The sequence below is a fragment of the Euprymna scolopes genome, chromosome 27, assembly GCF_053919585.1.
Source record: "Euprymna scolopes isolate OS-2025 chromosome 27, ASM5391958v1, whole genome shotgun sequence".
In the NCBI taxonomy this organism is placed as follows: domain Eukaryota; kingdom Metazoa; phylum Mollusca; class Cephalopoda; order Sepiida; family Sepiolidae; genus Euprymna; species Euprymna scolopes.
The window spans coordinates 74,209,706-74,231,050 of record NC_136508.1 but is presented as its reverse complement, the minus strand read 5'-3'; the positions used below and the strand labels follow the sequence as shown (position 1 = coordinate 74,231,050).

Sequence of the window (21,345 nt, the reverse complement as noted above, 5' to 3'; positions counted from 1 at the left end):
AGACATGAGATTACCAAAAAAATCTGTGATAATTGCACTAGGTTAACATGATGCCTACATATTACGGATGTTGAAACTCGACACAATTTATTTGATACTAATGCGACCTGGAACACGTTGTGTCTGCGTAAGAGAGGAACTGAATTAACAATGGCCTCCCGCTTTATTAAAAGATTTCTATGCGCATGCTTGAGTGCATACAAAAGTTAGATAAGGACACCGGGACGAAAGAGTCTATACAAAAGTCACCGAAACAAAAGAGCAGCGATATCATTAGATCTTCCTTTCTCTGAAAACAAAGATGACTTAGGCATGTAAAACAAAGCAAAGAAAATGGAAAAGCGGGTTTAATTTAGACTGCCTGGACAGCTGCAGCGAAGAAGGGGATTATTCTGCCTCATGAGATGCTTGCTGGGATGTTATGAGTGTGTGCTCATCATAAGTTCACATTTGGTGATGGTCGTACCACCCTACCACTAGGGGTACATTTTTTAGTGTAATTTATCACATTTGGGGCTGTACACACAAGTGGTCCACGGACTTCGTACATTTTTTAGGAGATTTGTTGGGGAGGTATTGCGACATTTGTGGGGTAGGGGTCTCTGGAATACTTTTTTATGTGTTGTCGGTTTCTTCGCAGTACATGCCCATTCACATTCTCCAGGAGATAGTAGCGGTTACCCTCTGCCTGGGATACTAAAGTCGCTGGGTCCCAGCTTCCAGGCAAAGGATTATGTACCCTTACCCGTTGACCAGTGTATAGGGGTGGTAGATCTTCCTTGAGTGCATGTCGGTCGAAATACCTCTTTTGGTTCTGCTGATGTTGTTGGAATGCACTGTATATCTGATCCTGATCATGGGTGTCGTTTCTGATTTTAGTTATCAGTGGAGATTGGATTCCTCTACCCATGAATACTTGTGCAGGGCTTGGTATGACACTTGAAATTGGAGTGCAGCGTCAGTGCAGCAGTGCGATTTAAGGAGTTGTTCCCGACTATTTGGCTTTCTTGGGAATGGTGCTGGTAATCCTTATGTGACGTTCTATGAAACTATTCCCTTGTGGTCTCCGGGGTGATGTGGTCTCATGATAGAAACCCCATTCTTTGGCGAATTCGTGGTAGAGATGACTTGAGAAGTGTGGCCCGTTATCGCTGACGATCTTGGATGGTATGCCAAACTCTGAGAAGATTTGGCGTGTGATGTTCACAATGACACTGCTCGAGTAGGTAGGCGTTTACTCATCTAGACTAAGGAACTTTGAATAATAGTCAGCTATGGTCAACCATTGAGTTCCATGGAGATCAAACAGGCCTGTGCCAACTACGTCCCATGGTTTTGTTGGGATGTCATGTTGCATAAGTGACTCTTGCATTTGGGAGGGCTGATGCTGTTGACAGATACTGCATGACTTTGTGAACTGTTCAATGCCTTTGTTTATGTGTACCCAATAAACAGTGCCCTTGGAAAGGGGTTTTCTTTTCTCCTGCCCTGAATTAGCAGAATGAACTTGTTCTAATATGTCTTTTGAAGTGTCTGGGGGATGACAATTTGATGTATTTTGAGGATAAGACCATCAACAATGGAGAGCTGATCCCTAATACCCCAGAACACTATGATTTAAGTGGGCAGCTGCTTGATTGTCTCTGGCCAAACTGTGATGAGGCTCTCGCTCTCTCAGCTGGTTGAGCAGAGGATCCTCTGTTATGCACTGTCTCAGCTGTTAGATGTGATAAGTGGAAACACGAACTGTATTAACCCGAACATCAAGCTCGATATGGTCTGCATTAACATGTGCTGGTAGGCGCGATAGCCCGTCAGCCAAGATGTTGTTAGATCCCTTGTTATATTTGAGTCTGAATTTGTATCCTTGGAGTTTTATTAACATTCTTTTTAGACGTACCGGGGTTGAGATGAGCGGTTTGTCGATGGTCATACTGAGGGGTTTGTGATCGGTGACGACTTGGAAATGGTGACCATAGAGGTATGTATGAAACCTCTGTGTGCCAAATACGATGGCCAGTAGCTCACGTTCGATACATGCGTATCTATGTTCCAGCTGTTTGAGACCCTTGCTAGCATATTTGATAGGCGATAGATGCTACCCTCATCTGGTTGTAGTAGAGCTGAACCGATTCCATGTAAACTCGCATCACAGTGCATGCATATCTTTTTTTAGGGTCGAAATAGTGAAGCAGGGACATTTCAGATACTTCAGTTTTTATCTTTTTGAAAGATTCCTGATGACGTAGTTCCCACTGGAAAGCAAAGTCCTTGCGTAATAGGTCACGCAACACTGAAGTCTTAGAACTGAAATCTTGTCAAAACGAGATAGGTATGTTAGCATACCCCAACATTGTTGTAATTATGTCTTGTTATGCGGTTCAGGCATCTTCTGTAGGTCACGTACCTTCACCGGGTCTGATACTAATCCGGCGTGTGGGTACAGGTTTCCAAAGAGGGATCTTTCTCGGCGTTTGATCTGGCACTTCGAGTTTAAGGTAAGGTTTTCTTCGGTGGCGACCTCTATGAAACATCTTAGGTTTTTGTCATGTTCCTGCTCTGTCGACCCATATATTGTGATATCGTCAGCTATACCACAAGCACCAGTGCATTTCATGAGTGTTCTGTCCATCTCAAGTTAGTAAATGTCCTGGCTGATATACAACTCGAATCACAGTCGTTCAAAACAATACCTTTCCAATGGCGTTTGGAAGGTTGTTAGTAGCTGTCTTTCAAGGTCGAGATTTATAGACCAGTACCCAGACATAGCGTGCAACTTTGAGAATAATTTTGCTCCTACAAACCGGTGGTTGTGCTCCTCGACAGTCGAAATTTGGTGGTATGGTCGTATGAGTGCTTTGTTTAGCGCTCGTGGGTCTAAGCAAACCCTAATTGTGTTGTCATGATTGGTGACATAAGTGAGAGAGCTTATCCAGTTTGTGGGTTCGTTGATGTAATGAATGACTGCTTGCGATTTCATCTTGTCGAGTTCCGATTTGATTTTTCCGCGCATGGCTATAGATGTAGTTCTCGGTGGGGCTATGTGCCATGGTACATTGGAGTTGACAACAAGCTTGTGAGTGTTCCGAAATTCACCAATATGGTCGAATCTGTCAGATTAGAGATGCATTTGCTCAGCTACACTATTGGTTAGTTGGTGATGGGCTGAGGTGGCACAGTTTATCGTCACTACCCTAAGAGCTACTGATGTTGGCATGCCCAATATAGCTGTTTCTGGTACATCAACCACATAGAATTGGGTATCCCGCCATATGGAGTTTTTTTTTATACTTGCACCTAATAGTTGTGCTGCCATACCAGTTTATCCTGGTGTTGTTGTAGGCTGTGAATATACATTGTGTTGAGGTCAATAATCCGAGCGTCGGGTTTCCAGCTTTGTCTATACTGCTAGGGTACATGTTGCGGAAGATGTGGATAGGCAAGGTATTTGCTTGTGTCCCTATATCTACCTTCAGGATTAAGGTATAAGTGCCTGCGTTGTCCTTCAGCTTGATGTTTAGACCGACACATGCCCCATTTCAAGGATCTTTCACGTTTGCTGATTTTCCGCTGTTGGTTGTTTTGGAGTTAAACTGAGGTTCTCCATGTGTCAGTCATGGCTTGGTCGTTGTCTTTGGCGACGCTGTTTATTTTACTGCCAAGCTTCCGTTGTTGGTTATGACTGTTATGTCGGGGCCTTCCTTGTTGTCCCTTGGTTTTGTGCTTCCTTGAGATGCAAACTGTAGCCAAGTGTCCTGTTTTGTCGCATGTGTGACATATGTCATTTTTCGCAGGGCAGTGTTCCTTGCGAAAACGGTGACTGCCCGCAATTTTTGCTAGTTTGTCCGTGTTTTCGGTCAGTCACTTGCGATTGGTGTGTACAATGGTTTATTGTGGCTATCTGTGATGATCCCTGTAACTTGTGGAACTGGTTGACATAGATTGCTGATATCTCGTGTGAACGGGCTAATCTAACAGCTTCCTCGATTTTGTAACCCTTCGGTGTATTTAACAGTTCCTTTTGGAGTTCGGGTATGGGTGCGCTGGCAATTAGTAACTCGACGAGGCGTTCGGTTAATTCGTCGGCACTAAAGTTACATTTCTTTGCCAACAGTCGCTATCTGTTGATAAAGATGCCCGTTGTTTCATTTCTACTGGTGTTTTCTCAGTTCCAATCTACACACGCTGAGAGTTGTTGCCGGTTCTAGTTGCTCGACTAACTGTTACACCGGCGTAATCATTCTTCGCCGGTCGCGAGAAGAATTAGAGGGGCTTTATCCTCGTGTTTCGTCGCTTTGACGGTGAAATAAAATTCCAAGCGTTGTCGAAATAGTTTGAACGATTTGGCAATGCATGTCGAACCCCAATCAAAACTAGGGACTTGCAACGAAACTGTGGTCATTACGATATGAAATTGTGAAAAAAAATACAGACAATTTGTGTGGCGTGGGAGCCTAGGAAAAAAAAAAGAGATAAAAAAATCCGAACGCCCGGTAATTCATTCAGCGTGCACGGAAAGAAAAAACATCACTTGTTTTTACTCACTATTTTACTCTTTCTTTTTTTTTTCTTTTTCTTTGTTCGTGACGTTATAAGATCATGTGCTGTATGATAATACCGCTTGCCACCATGTCATGCTGCGTTGTGAGTTGTGCATATATGTATAAAAATGAGACCTTGAACACGTGTGTCTGGTTAAGAGAGAAACTGAACTAACAATGGATTCCCGCTTTATTAAAAATAAAAATGCTATGCACATGCATGAGTTCATACAAAAGTTAGATTAGGAAACCGGGACGAAAGAGTCTATACAAAAGTCACCGAAACGAAAGAACAGCGATATCATTACATAAACAACTGCCTGACTATCGTTTTAAAAAGACGAATCCATTGTTATGAGACCATACAAACGCACGAATTTATTCTCGACTTAAAAAATCATAATAATTTTAACATTTGTTACACATCGGCAAATAACTACCTAACTAACGTGTAAAAAAGGCCAACCCATTGTTATCAGACCATACACCCGCACGGATTTATTCTCGACTAAAATAATTATAAACTTATATTTGTTTCACATATGTAAACAACAGCTTGACTACCATTTTAAAATGACCGATCTATAAAAATTAACGATCCATTATAAAAAAATGCGATCGGGAAAGAACGATATATTGAGTGGTATTTGGGAAATAAACATCGAATAAAATAAGAGGGCATGTAATTAATGTTCTGTTTATTTCCTTGCACTTCACTACATCTTGATTTGTATGTTGTGCAAAACTATATAAATGAAGCCGAGATTAAATTGCATCCTGTCTATATTTTATGTTGACACGAAAACCATTATAAAGCTAATCATCTACCACTATTAATGGCCTTAGTTGTTCCATATCTCTTTTATAATAGTGACGTTAGAATCAACTAACCTAAAATACATTATGTATGCCATAGATTGTAAATTATTTAATTAATTGGAATGTTTATTGAGATGGGTATTATTTATTAATTTATTTATTCTAACTATTCCTCAGGCAACTTAAGGACGGTCAGATGAATAGTTGGTCCAAACGTTGTGGAAACAAGAACTGAAATGATGAGGATAATAGTCCGACATAAATAAATGGCATAGATAGTGTTCTAATGGAACAGTACAAATCTGAAGATCACATGATTGCATGTTTAATTGCAAAAAAAAAAAAAAACTTTATTGTTTTATGAGGCCCGATTCGCTGTCTTTGTTTTGCTAGCAATATATTTATATGTATTGACGAACAGCAAAATTCAATTTGAATGAGGAAACCAAGAGATAAATCTATTAACCTTGAATACGTATTATTGACAGATGTTCATATAATAAATTCAAGAAATTTAAAGACTAATTAAATGTTTAAAAAAAACATAGTGAATGTGTTGTTATGATTCAATCAAATTCAAACATGGCTCATTACGTTTACTTTATCTTTGCGATCTCATAAATTGCGCTAACCTTTATATTCATGCGAATAAACTATTTATTAAGATATGAAATAATTCACGTTATGGAGGCTTAGAATATATTTTGCAATTTAGGGAGTAATAGATGCTCAAAACGTATTCAACACGTAAAAGCTTTCTTATTATCAGATGAATACGGTCAATTACTACCGAATCAGATACGTAGAGCGAAAACGCAATTGGGTCCATGATGCTCAATCATGCCCTAATATATTTGCAAAAATTGTGATTCTAAAAGATAACGTTATGAACAGAACAATATGTATTAAGCGCTCCAATAATATAAAACTATGTTATTTCCATAATACAGATTTGTGTTTTCTCTTCGGACATTCCATTCTAAATTCTGCCTTAATTAACTGTTAATTTAATTTAATGTTTACGAAAAAATGTCGTAAAAATATATAAGACAAATACATGCTATACTCTCATAAATAAATTTCGATATACATCATATAAAAGCTGTTAATGTATTGGCTGATCGACGACATATCTTATGATATCATGGTTATTTTTTGTAAAATAAAATTTAATTTCGTAAGTACCGTAAGGCGTTTGGGATAGTTTTAGAATATTTGTTTCTGAGAATTGCATAAATATTTAGACAAGTAGTAAAACAATAATATAGTAATTATTTATTATTAAGATTATCACGTTTTTATATTGTAGACATTATATTATGAATTTTTACTTTAATAATTTAATTACATCAGGCATGATGCCACTTAGTGTAATCGTTATCGCATTAAACAATTCTAGCTCATAATATGCCATGTGGAATGTTGTAAAGAACCATATCCATCATCAAGAAATATTCAAAAATATGTTTTTTAGTTATGAGAAACATACTTTAATCTTATTTTCATCATAAATTCAAAGGAAGGTTATATTAGAAAAATACACATCTTATATATGCGTATTCATATCTATTTAGTTTTTAAGAAAATATAATAAAAACAACTAAGTCGTTTACTTTATAATAATAATTCTGAAACAAATTGAAATAAGTGACTATCATCTTAATGAAGCAACAGGCTTTGACAACATTCTGGGATGTACCTTCACGCTATCCTGAAATGGAAGACTTTCATCAGATCCGGTGTCAAAACTGTTAGATTATTAAACTGCTTCAGTAATTATTTAAGTTCCTATACCTTATTTGATGTCATTTTTTTGTCTAATTCTGCATCTATTGAAATGCAATGCAGCATCTGATTTTGATATAATGTTCGGAGCAAGAATTGGCTCTCCGGATTTAGACACAGGTTTTCCCAATTACCATGATCCCTTCTCGCCGTTGCAAGCAAAGTCTGACGGAAAGACAGGCAATTATAATCGGAGCCAGTGCAACTGCAGTGTTGCCGGAAAGTATTGTAGTCTTTCTCCATCTGCCTTTCGGGACTCCAAACCGATTTTTTTGGTAGGGTTTACTCCCTTAACCTTTTACTTTCCCAAGACAACTACAAGGAAGTGGAGTTTTTTGCTTATAGCTGGTGAGAATTTGAGATTTTTCCTTTTTTTAAGGAATATAACGGCATCCTTATTGTAGTTATTGTTGTATCAATATAAAAGCGGATTATGTAAATGCTTTTGTTTAATTGGCAACCGAACTCTTACTCTGAAAATTAGTGAAAATCTGAATATATTTCAAAATTTTAAGAACATAGCTTAGATTATCAGTGTACTTATGGCTTTATCAAAATGAATAGAAATTCAATTCACGGTCGCCCCCCCCTCCTGCAACAAATATTCGTTTATCTTAAATATAGTTTATATCTGCATTTAATTACCTAGAGCTAAACTAAAATACTACGAGCAAGTGTTTTTTTTCCATAGAGATGCACCTCTCGTGTCAACAATTGCACCGGCGTGTTCCCTAACTCATCATGACGTAATCAATTAAAATCTGTAAAGTAATTGTTGTGAATAAATCCTCTTGAATAATATCCGTCTACCCAAGTTCTGCCATTACCAATCGTAAAAGATCACACATTATAACATTAACTTTTATCCCCGAGGACCCTTAAGTCTTGATAAGAGATTATCCTCTAGTAAACTCAGACTTAAAATAGATTTCCCTTAGTTTTTGGTTATCATGGCATCAGATCAACAATATATATATATTAGTCTTTTTTGTTACTAATTAAGACAATTTCAGACGCACGTATTAGAAACTTTTCGTTCGTTTATTTATCATTCAAAATTATGTTTCCATTTTTAACAGGGTAATCTGCACCTCCCCACACAATATTAAAGAGGTGACAGTGTTTTGCCAGTCTAATTCTTTCATCTACTCGTACCGCCCAAGAACTATCCGATTCCCTTCATACACATTGATATTTTGAAAAAAAAAAACAATCGAAATATTTTAATATTCTCTTTTTTTTAAAGACCGTATTATACATTAGAATTTAAATTTTAATACAACTAGCTACCTTTTAGCATTCTTCAGTTAGAGCTTGGAAAGTTGTGCTATTATTGAGTACATGACACAATAGGTGGCTATCATTACTACAAAAATAACACAAAAATAATTTGGTTGTAACCATATTCAAAGTGTTTATCATTTCATTCGTATTCATTTTCTTCGTAAGGTTATATTTTAATTGTAATGGTAATTTTCCTGTATTATGTATTTCTCTACGTAGCAATAATTTTACTTTTGATGGGTACTTTTTATTTGTCTTAACGCACAAATTTAAGAATACATCATTCAAGACATAAGAATTTCTCTTATTTTTGAAGTATTGTAAAGCTTCTCTGATCAAATCAATCCGGTCTTTTGATGGTTACCTGTGATTATTATTAAGCGCAACGGACTAATTAATTCCTTATCTTTTCTGCAAATAACGATTTTAATTTAGTCATCGTAACGGTCTCGCCCCTTCCTCGCTTTCATATTATTTTTATTTAAACTCAATCTTTTCAAAACTGCCATTTTATAAAAAGAACACTCTGATATCCACGTTCTATTCTTTAAGGTCAACTACTTTTACTTATCGAATAGGTTCTTTGATAAAACCAATCCCATCTCTAAGTCGGATTTATTATCCTTGAATGTCATCTTTTTATACCTCATTTATCGTAACGGTCTTTTTATAGAATAAATCTTGTTTCTGCATCGGAATTTTGTTCTCAAAGGTCACCTATTTTTCTCCTTAATCTATATATTTTACTTTGCTTCTTATTTTATGTTTTCGCTTTGTCTATGCTTGTGACGCTGCCAATGACTCTCAGTGTCCTCTTCCGGAAATAGAGGTTTGATTTTTACATAATGAGAGCTGTCCACTTTTAGGCTGTAAAACATGAAAGAAAACAAATCAAATAAATGAATATTCTGATCAATGTTTTGTTTTCCGTTAAATTTAGTGTAATTGGATTTTAACGGTTAAACGCATTTCAAAGTGAAAAATGCGTTTTGTTAAGCTAATTTAAGTAACAGGTCAGAGAGAGGGTTTACCTCTTTTCATACTTCTATAGTTAATATTTAGTCTTTTTATTTTGGAGCCAATATACTTTCATAGTTGACGCCGGCATACCGGGTACTTCAGTACAAAATAAAATGATTGGCGACATTTCCTAAAATTAATACTATAATTTAAATATTGTAGCGGTGTATTTTGTTTAAACAATTATCATTCAAACACTACTATTTGAATATATGGTTGGTAAACACTAATATTTGAATATATGGTTAAGTGGCAGTTTTAGTGATTTAGGTGTGTTTTAAAGCTTAAGCACTCACTCGTTTCTCGACCAAATTGCACACAATGATTACAGTTCATAAATCACCTTCTCAGCTATATTAAAATTTTTGTTCAGTACAACAAAATTATGATAAATTTGATGGTGTTCAAAATCGTAAAATAACGGGAGGAGCTGAGCGACGTTTTTTATGACTGGTTTCCATAGTAACCACGTCACTTCAGCGACTAAACTTGCTACCAATTTCCGGCTTTCGCGAAAAAAGAAGTAATAAATGAAGCAGAGAGAATGAAAAAATGAATTGTTTTTTTTTTTCTTATTGAAAGCAAACCAGTGCTGTAAATTATTATTACATATGTACATGTTATATTAATGGGGATAAAAATAAAACCGAAATTAAACATCAAAAAAAGTTAAATTACTGGAAGCCTGGAAACATCATGGATTACTATACAAAAATGCGAGCATGAAAAGTAATATGGTTAAGCTTAAACATGAAAAAAGGGGCAAGGTATTGTAGTGAAAATCATAATAAATGTATTACTTGTAATATTGCAGCATCAGGAATTTTTTAATAAATCAATTTAACATTCTATAATCAATTCTTAATGCTTACATATTTTAAGTTATAAATTTATTATATTTTTTACTAGAATATCTTGTCCTTTTCTTTTCCATGTTTAAGCTTAACCATATTACTTTAATGCTCGCATTTACCTATGGTAATAATATATGTGCATTCACATTTTTTAAATACTAATATTTATTTATCATATTTAATCTCCCCTTAATATATTTACCAAATGGCAGGAACATATATGTAGGTAAACATATACTTTCAGTACCAACTTAGTCCTATTTATTTTCTATTATGGTTAAGCCTGATCGGTTTATTTTTTAATCAGGCAGCATTTGTGTGAACACTTTTATATCCTGGAATGTTCAGTTTTTTAAAAGATTTTTAATGATGCTTTTAATCGTAATTTTATGAGAAAATCATCCTGTTAGTTGGTGAATGAGTAATCTTGCGTGGAGGTTTTCACTGTATTCCCTCTGCACTAAAATTCAGTTGATTAATCAATCACGTTTGGTATAATAAGGTTTCAGTCTTAGTGTTTATTGAAACCGACTCTACTGATTGGGGATAAAATTCTTTCATAAGAATATATAAGGTTTTCATTGCATTACCGCAGCACGAAAATTCGGCTGATTAATCAATCACATTTGGTATAATCAGGTTGCGATTCCAGTGTTTTGTGAAAACGAATCAACCGATTGTACAGGATCAAAAATGTGCATCGAAAAAACGTACAAAGTTACGTTAGTTAGATCATAATAATTAATATATATATATATATATATATTTATATATATCCTGTTTAAAGTATTAATGTTAATACGCTATAATCGGCAACAGATGTTTCGATTGGGTTGACAAACATTAGATCACTAGAGGTGAAACGATGCGATCACAATATATTTTAATGTAATAAATTATCATTACCGATTGCAAATACCTTTATGAAATTATATATATATATATATATATATATATGTATATATATATGTATATATATATATATATATATATATATATATATATATATATTATAGACCAGCCCTCTATTGAATGTTATATATTACGGGAGATAGACTAATTCGCAAAAAAAATAAATAAAAATAATAATGATAAGGTCCTTCATAAAGTTGTCTGTGTTTGATTACAATATGATGTCAACTGATATATAATCTTGACGATCTTAAAAATAGTATTTTTTGTCGTATAGATAAAAGAAGAAGTTACAAAAACAATTTACGTTACACCGGTGGAACGTAAAATATTCCCTGTGCCATTTTTTATGCCTAAAAGAATAAATACTATTTTTCAGATTTTATTGTTTTTCGATTTTCCATACTTATCGAATGACTTTCTGTGCAAAACATATCCAAGTACACTAATAGATATTATAAATTACTTTTGTGTACTATTTGCAAAGGATAGGCTCAGCCGTTTCGAAACTTATGAGGGAGGAACTCGTGTAAAATGTTCTTTTTAATATAATAGTAGAAAAAGATGAAGGTACTGTGCCGTATTTAAATTTGAAATGGTATTACTTGACACAACGTCTATCTGCATTTTGGATAAGAGTTACAGTTACTTTTAATGAAACCCTGTCAAAAGTACATAAAAGAGGTTAATAGTGCTGGAAGTTTTAGACATGTTTGTCATAAACATTAAGAGAAACATTCTCAGAGCGTCAATATCACGTTTATGAGCGACAGTTTCCGAAAATGCATGAACCTGGAACATTTCGAGAAGGGATTCACAGTGAGATTAGATGCATAATGTTTGTATGCCGTAGCATCATATGGGGTAGTTTTATGGGGTAATTTTGTGATCCCTATGTAAATTATCCATCAGTTATGACCAGTACGAGATACCAGAAATAGATGAATCTAATCGACTTCCTGATTTCGTGGTGTATTATCTTGTGTAATTTATGCAAAAAATACAAATAAATTTTCGTTACACGACTACACATTATTTAATCTACTTTTATCATTTGATCTCGCTCTCTCTCTCTCTCTCTCTCTATATATATATATATATATATATATATATACATAATTACATAATACATACATATATATGTATATATATACATGTATATATATATATATATATATATATATATATATATATATATATATATGCGTGGTGCCTTCAATTAGTTCCCAGATCTTTTTCGTACGAGCCATTTTATTATTAGCAAAACCTTGAAACGTTATTCCCTTTCTAATTAATCTTCCTACAACTGCAATGCACTTGTTGTACAGCTTCAACAATTTTGAAGGCCTCACCAAAATTCTTTACAGTGAGTGTGTCAATGATCCTCGACACAGCCTTTTTATCTCTTACATTTTCTCATAACGCCAGCCTTTCAGGTTTGCCTTGAGCGTATGAGATAATCAAAAGTTACAATTTACAATGTCTGAAAAATGAGGAGGTTGAGGAATTATTTTGATTTCCGTCTTGGTCAAAGGATCTGTGGCAAAGATGGAGTCGGTTCCTGCATTTGGGCAAACCTCACGCAAATATTAGCAAATGCAGTTCCTTGCGGATTATTGTGTGTACACTTTCCACACTGGCATCAGATTCTTCCCCTATGGTGTAATAGAAATACGACGGCCCTATTCGATGAAATTCTTTATTGACCCAATCCAATCAACTCTGGTGTTCTTATTTATTTACTCGTCCAAAACTTCCCATCATCTCTCACATACATCCTAGCATCCTTGAATCTCTTTTGCTACGCAAAACCTGATGCGAGGTTTTTCAAAAGCAGACTGAAACACTTCATACATTACGGTGGAATTTTTCAAAATTAATAGTAGAATTCTATCATTTTATCAATCAGGTAAAGTTTTTGAACTATGGCCACATATCCTCTTTAACTTTTTTGTTCAGATGCACGTATGTTTGGACAATTTTAAGAGAGGTTAATGGGGGTTTAATTCCACGGTGATTAATAGTTTGGATTCGAAATTATTTTAATTACAAGACCTTATCAGGCCCAATAGTTTGGGTGATGCTGCGAAAAAGTTATCAGTTTGAAGTCATGAAAACGTGACATTTTCAAAAATCTGGTGAGCCAAATCTAAAATTTGTTGGATCAAAACTAAAGATATTGAGGCAGGCGCGCTAGAAAATCTACAGGAAACCCTACTCACCCATGTACGGCTGCGTGTTGTAGAATGAGTTTTCTGCCGAACGTGATAGGCTGCGTTGGCGCAATTCATGATTAATCTGTACCTATATTTGATTTGCAGCTAAATGAAATGGCTGCGGCAAGAAGGTCGGGCAGGAATACGCTCGGCACATTATTCTAATTATGTTGAAAATACACAGTTAGTCCTTATAGAAAGCCAGTCATAAGTTTACAAAATCGTGCTTACCGTTCTTATTTCAATTTTAAATTTGCAAACATCAGACATGCTTTTAAAAGCATGCACCCAGGCTCTGCGTGAATGGACTAATGCAAGAGGAGTCGGAATATTACAATTCAATTGATGTGAAGGGTGCCGACAAATCTTATCATTACGTTGTTGATGGGACTGGGATTTTTGAAAAGTACTGTGACACCATTACGTGTACTAATTCCATTAAGCGCGTCATCCTGTAGTTCATTGTGATAAAATTCCAGTGCCTATCTTCGGATATTATCCTGATATTGGTGATAAAGATACCTCCAGATGTTCAGAAGTGATTCTGCAGATGATGATCCACAACCATCTTCCTCCAAAACATTGAATATAATTGGTGGGCTCAGCTTGTCAAATGACTCTGCCGCACTTGAGTAATTCAGATTGAAGAAAAAATACCTCTCTAATAGTGCTCGCATCAGCCTATTTCGACATACGCATCAATAGTAGTTCCGTGTTTTTCTCTAGAATTGTGCAGGACATGATGTACTTTGTAGATAATACGCGGATTCTGCTCAGGATTGGAGTGCCACACCAAAACCCAAACATTGTAGATTGTCGATGAAAAAAGAAAAACAATTTTTAGCCGCGTGCAAGCGACTCTATAAGTCACTCCGTCGGTCCGTCGGTCGGTCGGTCTGTCGGACGGTCTGTCCTTAACACTTTTGTGCTTGGCCTTTTTGCTTAAGATCAAAGGTCTGTTGTTAATAGATGCTGTTCTTAGCTTTTTTAGCTTTTTGGTCAAGATCAAAGTGTAGTATCTTTCCGGAAGATACTGCAAGCGAAGACCATATGTGGGGGAATCCCCACATATAGGACCTTGATAAATGTAGGGGAACCCCTTCATACCAATTGCCACTATCCATCTCCCCCACTCCCCGGGGAGTTGGTCCCTATTTCCCCTTCACTCCACTCATTCAAAATCGGCATTGTGCCTTATTTGGTCGGTGGGGGAGCAAATAAATACCATCCCCTTTTGACCAAGATCAAAGTGGTGTATCTCTTCCGGCAGATACTGCAAGTAAAGGCCATATGTGGGAAAACCCCAGATATAATACCTTGGACAATGTAGGGGCCACCCTCCATACCAATTGTCACTATACAGCTCCCCTACTCCCCCGGGGAGCTGGTCTCCATTTCCCCTTCACTCCTCACATTAAAATCGGGCTTGTGCCTAATTTGCTCGGTGGGGGAGCAAATAAATACCGCTTTTCTTGGACTTTTGACCAAGATCAAAGTGTAGAATTTGTTTCCTCAGATACTGCAAGCAAAGGCCATATGTGGGGCCAACCTTACATATGAGACACAACCCTTCATACAAATTATCACTATCCACTCCCCTACTCCCCGGGGAGTTGGCCCCCATTTCCCCTTCACTCCTCACATTAAACATCGGCCTTGTGCCTTATTTGCTCGGTGGGGGAGCAAATAAATACCAAGCCAATACCAGGCCAAGATCAAAGTGTGGTATCTGTTCCGACAGATACTGCAAGTTAAGACCATATATGAGGACAACCCCATATATAAGACCTTGGTCAATGTAGGGGCAACCCTTCATACCAATTGTTACTATCCAGCTCCCCTACTCCTCGGGGAGTTGGTCCCCATTTCCCCTTCACTCCTCACATTAAAAATTGGCCTTGTGCCTAATTAGCTCGGTGGGGGAGCAAATAAATATCCTTTTCTTTGCCTTTTGGCCAAGATCAAACTGTAGTATCTGTTCTTGCTACATACTGTACTCATTTTTGTAACTGTTATATAAAGCGGGGGATCACTCTTCTGTATTAATTTAATCTAAAATGATCACCCACATTACAACCAGTCAGTCTCAATGGCATTCACGTTATTCTCCAGATAATTCAAGTTGTTTTGGAAGGATGCCAGGTATTTTTTAAGCATTCAAGTCATTCTTAAGGCCATTCACTTCATCCTTAAATTCATTAAAGTCATTCTAAACCATTTTCTTTTAATTTATTTAAGTCATTTCAGCCCATTTTTCGGTCATTTTAGATTATCTTAAGGATTTCATGTCAATCCTTCATTCACGCATTCATTCATTACACGAGAGTACGATACTAATGGCTATAGGCCTTGTTTGATTTTCATTTCAACAAATTTGGAAAAATATTTTTTTTGTGATTTCAATTAAATTTTCCGTTTTTCGAAACAAAATTTGTTTAAATTTGAAGAAAAACAAAATTATTACACTGAAAAAGAATTACGAAGCTGTGAAATATGTACTAATGAAAATTAGATTATGATCAGTTGTTTATTAGAGTCGAACTCAAGATTGGGAACATTTTTGTTGAAGCATTAGTCCGACTTCTAAAAGTACACATTTGTTACTACGTTCGTAGCATGGTAAAGATCGAGCTCAGCATTACCCCAAAAATGATTGGGCCGTGCGGAAGTAATCGATGCATTGTAAAGAAAGATATATTACCAACGACTCGTTGGGGGGAAGATACAGAGTAGCCTTTCCTCTGCTGTACATTATAGTCGGCTTAATCAAGCAGTTCACAAATACCTTAAACAAGGATGGTGATTGCCTCATAAAATGCCGGCCTTCAGCTTCTCAATAGTCAGTCGAAGAAAGACTCGGCACAGGTAATTGAAGCACCTCCCATCCTTGTCCAGAGCGCGCGAGAACTGTGTCATTAACCAAGCTTCATGTGTAGCGGTGGGATAAATATCTTCTCCGGTCACAAAGAGGTTCGTTTATGATGTTGCTCCCCCCAGGTACTAACTGCTCTCGTGCCGACCACTCTTTCTTTACATAGTGATGGGCTCTGTCTCGACTGTCCCACATACATATAAAATATCGGTACTTCGTGAACCCGGACTGCTGATCAAGTAGAAAGTTCACCATCTTTAAGTCGACACAGATGGTCCATTTGTGCTGCTCATTGGATTTTGTCGAGCACACTGCTTCATATTTCTCTTTGAGAGTTGTGGAGTGCGTAAGAGGGATTGCGGCGAACTGGCTCCCGTTGTGGAGGAGCACACACTTCAAAGAGCGCCTGCAGCTGTCAATGAAGAGTCGCCAATCTCTCGGATCGTATTGAGGAGCGCCGAGTTTAACAAGAAGGCCGGCGATATGTCGGCAGTACACGAATCCTTCCTCCTGGCAGAAGTAGCCCATGTAGTCCTCATGGTTTCTACGAAAGTAAGTGATACGAGCGCCCTTGCCAGGTAGATTTTTTCTCTTTGAGTCTGGAGGGCAACAGCTCGGAGGAAGTATTCGACAAGCTCAGATTCCGAACCAGATCATTACCGCACATTGTAAAAAGAACTGCGGACCATCTTGTGCTTCATATTCGAACTCTTCTGTATATCCTTCCTCGTCTGTAGTAGTGACCTTATCGTCGCTGTCGGGAAGCTGTGTGGCCGCTGATACAGGAATTTCTTCGCAGTGAGCAACTGGACGGCGGACAGATGGAATGTTGCGGTACTGGAGGCTGTGCCGAATCTTTCTGTTTATGCCAGTAGCATTGATGGCACAGAAGTAACAACCCGATGCATGGTCAAACGGCTCCTCCAAACCATCGGAGTTCCAAACTTCAGTGAAATTTTCGCTCCTTTCGCCACCGCCGGAGGTATTCCACGCACGTCTTGCACACCTTATGCGGTGCCCAGGACTTATCTTGGTCACCCAGCTTGACTTTAAAGTAAGCCACGTAGGCGCGCTTCACAAATATTTTGATGTTCTGCCTGTCCCCTGACAACGTGTATTCTCCGCAGATGTAGCAGAACATCCCTACATGACTGTCGCGCTGAATGCCCCGTTTACTGCTCTTTAAATACACTCATACTGAAACATAGATAGTTAAGAAATTAGTACTAGGATCTATAGCCACTGAATATGCCATAAGTGTACTATTTTCTCAGAGAGACGAACCCGCATAACAAAACCGGCGAGCACCGATTTCGACGTCTAAACACACACTGAGCCCACAATGAGTTAATTTAAGGCAAAGGTTATGAATGTTAAGGTAATGATAATATGAGAGAATCTAAGAGGCAATTATGTCACTGCGGAGTCCTTGGGAAGAATGACTTAATTTTGCTAAAGTACACCCCTCGTTAGCCTAAATTCACACAAAAATATATTAAATATTAAATAAATTCTATGCATATTTATGCACATAAATTTACGATAAACACAAATATATAAATTATTTATGATATAATTAGTGTCTGTGCATTGTAATTCGATATATTCTTCAAGAAAAATATGATTGAACTCAAACCCCCTGATATTAGGATATGTATAGCTCGTCAGGTAGGTATATGGCTGATTCTCAAAAAGTTGACACGATAGAGCAAAATCAATGTGATATTCGGACTCAGAAAACCAAAATTATTCTCAATCAGCTAAGAAACCCCTGACGTTTTTTTGGCTGTTACCACGTGTTGGTTATACCACCTTTTTTGGCAATTTTATAAGTTTGAAATCTCAGCAACTACTGATCAGAATTAACAAATGAAGGCTCGTTTGAAAGCTAATGACGTGGATTGTGTAGGGGGCTATGTGACATTTTCCCTTAAGTCACACATTAAGGAGCTAATCCATCATCCAGAGCCTATTTTCGCACTTTTTTACAGCCTTAGACATTGGGTTTCCGTAGTTTTGCATATGAATTACAAAATATGATATTTCCCCAAATCCTCTGGCGTTGAGAGATGGGAGACTTATTTCCTATATAATATATATATATATATATATATATATATATATATATAAATTGATATATATATATATATATATATAAACTTGATATATGCATATATATATTGATTGGATATATATATATATATACATATATATATATATATATGTATATATATATATATATATATATATATATATATATATACATACAAGCAAAAGTACCCGTCGTTGATTGGGTTAAATAAACAGCCTACAGGAAATGGACACTGATTTATGAAAGTATGATAGGTTATGAAAAGGAACGGTTGTAAAGAGATAGTTTCGACTTTGGGGGTATCAAAACCGAAGCAAAATATGTTAAAAGTAAAAATAAAATAGATACACCGCATACGTTGGTATACCATACATTTTCACACTGAAAAACTTATCACAATATTCTGTGGACCTATATTAAAAGGTGTATAAAATTACTAACAAAGCAGTTTGTTTCGTCAATAAAATGGGTGGTAAAGGGGGATTAATTATTTCTAAACAGTCCTATAGTAAACAAATAGTAAAAGTTAAAACTACTCTCGAAATATCGAAAATTATAGGAAGTAACCATCAAACTGTGAAGAACTTTGTCAGGAACCCTACAAAGCTACGTAAGGGAGCTGATAACGGTACATCTACAGTTAAATCCACCATTAAAGCAACATCACATAAACAACCGATAGAGATGTGCAGAGGACAACATAAAAACGGATTTTTCCAGTTTTGTTCACGGATGATTGCGTATAACTCTTCATGACCCAGATTGCTGGAGCAAGGGATGGGTCCTAGATAGACGACATCGGCATCCGCGTTAAGGCGCCAAGAAGGTGGTGGTGGGATAATGCTTTGGGCTGGGATTATCGGAGGTAATTTAGTTTGCCATGGAGAGTCCCAGAAAGTGTACAAATGACGTCAAATGCTTACATAGCTTTTCTGAAGCAACACTTTGAACCATGGCTGAAGAAGCAAAGGTTGACATTCAGAAGAACCATTATTTTCATGCAGGATAATTCTCCTTCGCACGCAGCAAACAAAATCAAAGAGTATTTGCAACAACTGGAGTTCTCTGGTCGACGGAAGATTGAGTGGCCGGCAAATTCACCAGATTTGAACCTAATTGAGAGCAGTATCATGAAGCGACGCCACTACGCAAGTGGACGCCAATTTAAGAGCAAATATTAGTTGTGGGATGCTCTCCAAGAGGTATCGCGAGGATTAATTGTCGAGGAAATCACAAATTTGACTAATTTGTGGACCAACGTCTTTTACAAGTCATTCATAAAAAAAGGGTTCGCATATCCCCTACTAATTATCTCAACGTAGAACTTGCTATGTAGTTATTGTGTTTTAAGGATTTTTCGTAGTTCATTCCATGTTTGAATATTATTTCAATAAACAAGTGATGGGTATATTGTGTTTTTCCTCAACCTCGCTATATCTTGAAACACTGAAATCAACAGATATTCCTATATTTTTCCATTGTTTCGCTGATGCTGCTTTAAATAATTTTATTTTCGAACAGCAGTTGAATAGTATCGTAAGCACATTCTCGAAGTTTCATGGATTTTTATTCATCGATTCTTAAATATTTAAAAAATGTAAACTCGTTACTAATTTGATACGCAGTATATATATATATATATATATATATATATATATATATATATACATATGTTTATATATATGTGTGTGTGTATATATATATATCAACTTTATTTCCTTCAGCAATAATCGAAACGGAAACCAAAACATATGAATAATCATTGATAACTGGAGCGCCATCAGTTATAATTGAAACCGAAACCTAAAGTTATGAAGAATTCTTGATATATTATTATTTTTTTATTTAAAGAAATCATCTACTTGTGTGCAATTTACGACATTTACTAAAGTAGATGGCGTAGATGAAAGTTAAAAAATCATCTTAACAAAATCATCTTATTGCATTCTAAGTAGCATATTAAAGTGCCATACGCTATAACCAAAACCAAAACATGTGAAAAACCTTTGGTAAAATTATTTATGACAAGAAATGGAAGTACATAAAAATTAAGCAACCCGGATACAAGCGTGACACAGAAAATAATATATACGCTATTGTATTAATATATAGTTTATGTAAAATAATAAAATAATAATTCCAAACACTTTTCCAATCTTAAACAGACAAATGTGCAGGTTACACTCAACTTCTCCTGTCAACTTCACTTTCCCCACAAACGACCACTTCTCTGACATGTTTCTTTTTCATTCACATTTTTTAGTTTATTTTCCCTTTCTCTTTGAAAAAATAAGATGAAAAAATTTGCATAAAAAATATATTTCGCCTTGGAATAGACATTAGTCTTGATAAAGTAGTATCTCTTAAAAGAAACACTACGGACGAATGTATGGACGTATGTAGCCATTAATACAGGGTGACCCCCCCAAAAAAAAGCTAAATGGAGGCCATCTAGGACATATGCTGTAGAACGGAGAAAATAGGCCAAGTACCCTAGTGTTTTGATGTGATGTTTTTAATATAATCAACTAGTTATGACAAAAGTTCCATTTCATTCGTACAAAACACTAAGAAACGGGGCCTAATTAGAGTTGGGGACCGTTTTTTTTGTCACCCTGTATATATATATATATATATATATATATATATATATATATATATATATATATATACATTGTATATATGTATATATAAAACTATATATATATATACATACATATATAGGTATGCATATTCATCAACTTGCAGTATTATCTGCTTTATCACAGCGCAATAGTGCGGCTACACAGGCAACTACGTCCGGTCAGGATCGAAACCCGGTCCCCCACGCGACAATCAAGGCTTTCAACCATTACGTTATATCGGCAGTTGCTATGCGGGTAGTGAATTAAGTATGTTTTGTCATCGTCCGAATACCTAAGCTCGATTTGTTTACACAAAGAGTATCGCT

General features: G+C 36.3%; 1 pseudogene; it reads left to right on the top strand.

The window, feature by feature from the left end:
• The first annotated feature begins 15,365 nt into the window (after positions 1–15,365).
• Positions 15,366–15,512, top strand: LOC145249233 (U2 spliceosomal RNA; annotated as a pseudogene).
• The last annotated feature ends 5,833 nt before the right edge of the window (positions 15,513–21,345 follow it).